At 44.9% G+C, this 2,772-nt stretch overlaps 1 pseudogene; it reads right to left on the reverse strand.

The window, feature by feature from the left end:
- The window catches only part of LOC105809105, a 190,726-nt pseudogene extending 189,227 nt beyond the window's left edge, over nt 1-1,499 (reverse strand).
- Between the last annotated feature and the right edge of the window lie 1,273 nt (nt 1,500-2,772).

A 2,772-nucleotide genomic window follows, 5' to 3' on the forward strand; every position in this document is an offset into this window, starting at 1 on the left:
AATAAGAAATAATATGAATTCTTCACAATCTTTTGCAGAAAATAGAAGCAGAAGGAATACTTACTCATTCTATGAGGTTTGCATTACCTTAACATCAAAACAAGTTAAGGACATTATAAAAAGAAAAATCACAGACCAATATCACTCATGAACATACATGCAAAAATCCTCAACAAAATGTTAACAAATCAAATTCAACAATGTATAAAAATAGTTATATACTGGTGACCAAATGATACTTATTCCAGATAAACAGTCTGATTCAACATTTAAAAATCATTCAGAGTTATTTACCACCTCAATGGCTAAAGAAGAAAAATCCTATCAATTGATACAGAAAAAGCATTTGACACGATTTAGTATTCATCCATTATAAAAACTCTCAGCAAACTAGGAATAGAAGTAATCTTCCTTAAACAGCTAAAGAACATCTCTGAGGATTGCTCAACTAATATCATACTTAATGGTCAAAAACTGGACAATTTTCCCCTTAGATCAGAAACAAGGCAAGAATGTCCTCTGTCACAAGTCCTATTTGACATGGTATCGGAAGTCCTAGCTTTGTAACAAGCTAAGTTGAAGAAATAAAAACAATGCAGATTGGAAATGAAGAAGTAAAATTGTCTATATTCCCATATAATATGATTTTATATTTAAAAATCCCAATTAAATGACATTCTGTAACCAGTAAGTGCATATAGAAAAGTCACAGATAAAAGATTGAAAGCCAATTCATTTCCTGTATACTAGCAATGAACAATTGAACATTGAAATTAGAAAAAAGTCAATACCATTTAAAGTTGCAAAAAATTGAAATACTTAGATATAAATGTAACAAAATATGTATAGGAACCATATATAGGAAATGACAAAACATCAATGAATGAAAACAAAGAAGACCTAAATACATGGAGAGAAATGTGTTACATATAACACACACACACACACATATATATGTATTGCTTTACAATCAGCAATCACGTTCCTCGGTATTTATCCAACTGGTTTGAAACTTTATATGCACACACACACACAAAAATGCACATGGTTTTTTATAAAAAAGGAACTTGTTGAGGGGAGGAGCCAAGATGGCAGATGAGAAAAACCACCAGTCAGAGTGTCTCTGCAAAAAAGACAAATTTTAGAAGAAAATGAAAAAAATAAACTAGCAGAAAAACATAGATCGGGTGAGGATCAGAACGAAGCGTGCCTGAAACTACAGGAGACTCCACAGGAAGATGTTGTGGAGGAGAACTGGAAGGAGAAAGGTCCTGAGAGGCTTGGAGACCAGCGACAAGGGTAGGTGGAGCGGTTAACTTCCCCCTCCTTTGCATCTTGGACTGCTGGTGGGCTCCTGAGCGGCTGGAGAGACCTGCCGACACCAGCCCAGAGACGGCTGCCGCCAGTGAGCAGTGGCCTCTTGCAGAATCAGCGCTGGGCTCCCAGCCCCTGTGGGGCACCTCCCCGGGTGCAGACCTGAGCCTATCGGCAGACGCCATAATGCTCCATTCTCTCCTTCCCCTTCCCTACCTGTGGGTGCCCAGAGAGACAATTTAGCCATCACATGGAGGCATTTCCAAGGAACAGGACCTTTCCTTTTTGGGCCCTACAGCAGATTAAGGGGTACTCAGACCACAAGCTCCCTACCCACCACCCCTCCCAGGTGATGCTTGCCTGGGTACTCCAGCAGAGGGGGGCAAAACCTGACGTGGAGTGAAATTGATCCAGCTTGGGGACCCTGTAGTTATTTCAAGACCAGCACCCCTCCCCCTGGCAGGGTCAGGGATTGATCTCCAGGGCCCAGGGGACAGGCCTGCAGACCAGACCCTGTACACCCAGGTCACAATCGCACTTCCCTGGGGCACAGAAGGGAGATCTGTGAAAGAGCCTACTGAGGACTGTGTGCCTTCAGAGGGCAGATCAGCGTGCCAGAGCAGCAACCCTCCTCCCAAAAGAGGGCTGTGCACCCAGCTCAGGCTGTGATCCTGGGTAGAGAACCTCCTGGCTCACGTCAAAGCCAGGAGCGATCCATTGGCCTGAGGTCCCGCTTGCTGGCAGAGGCCTGGGAGAGGCCACAGAGAGGGGGAGGTTGGAGGGGAGTGAGACCTGCTCCAGAGTGTGGGTCTCGAACAGCCCCACCCCCCAAGCCCAGATGTTCAGCTGAGCAGAGCCATTTCAGCCCCTCCCAGCAGCTTTGCAGAGAAGCAAAGAACAGAACTTTGACCCCTGCTAATAGCATCTAGGAGACTGAGGACAGGCTTACCTAACCCAGCCCCACCCAGAATCACTCCAGGTCCTGGCCCCACTGAGGTGGAGAATAAGGACACACCTGGAAGTCCCAGGGGCCCACCCACCACCCAAGGCACAAGAGGGCCTCTCCAGAGGAACAAGAGCTGACTATAGGACCCAAAAACAGCACTACAGCTCGCTCTTCCCAGCAAGTGCCACCCACTGACAGAGAGGTCATTCTGCCCACCCTTTTACTGCATCTACTGATTCATCATAAAGGGTGTGGTTGAATATCACCCACAAACACCACCTACTGGCTCAGAGACTAAACAGGGCGTGTCATTATCCAAACGAAATTCTAAAGGCAAGAAGGAACAACTGATCCAGATGGGAAGGAACCAGCGAAAGAACTCTGGAAGTATGAAGACTCAAAAGGAAAGCACACCCCCAAAGAGGAACAACAGCTCCCCAGCAATGGACATTAACCAAACTCAGAACACTAAAATGACAGAAGAATTTCAAACATGGATTGTAAGAAAACTG

This window comes from Propithecus coquereli, unplaced genomic scaffold (assembly GCF_000956105.1).
Source record: "Propithecus coquereli isolate 6110/MARCELLA unplaced genomic scaffold, Pcoq_1.0 Scaffold19, whole genome shotgun sequence".
Taxonomy (NCBI): domain Eukaryota; kingdom Metazoa; phylum Chordata; class Mammalia; order Primates; family Indriidae; genus Propithecus; species Propithecus coquereli.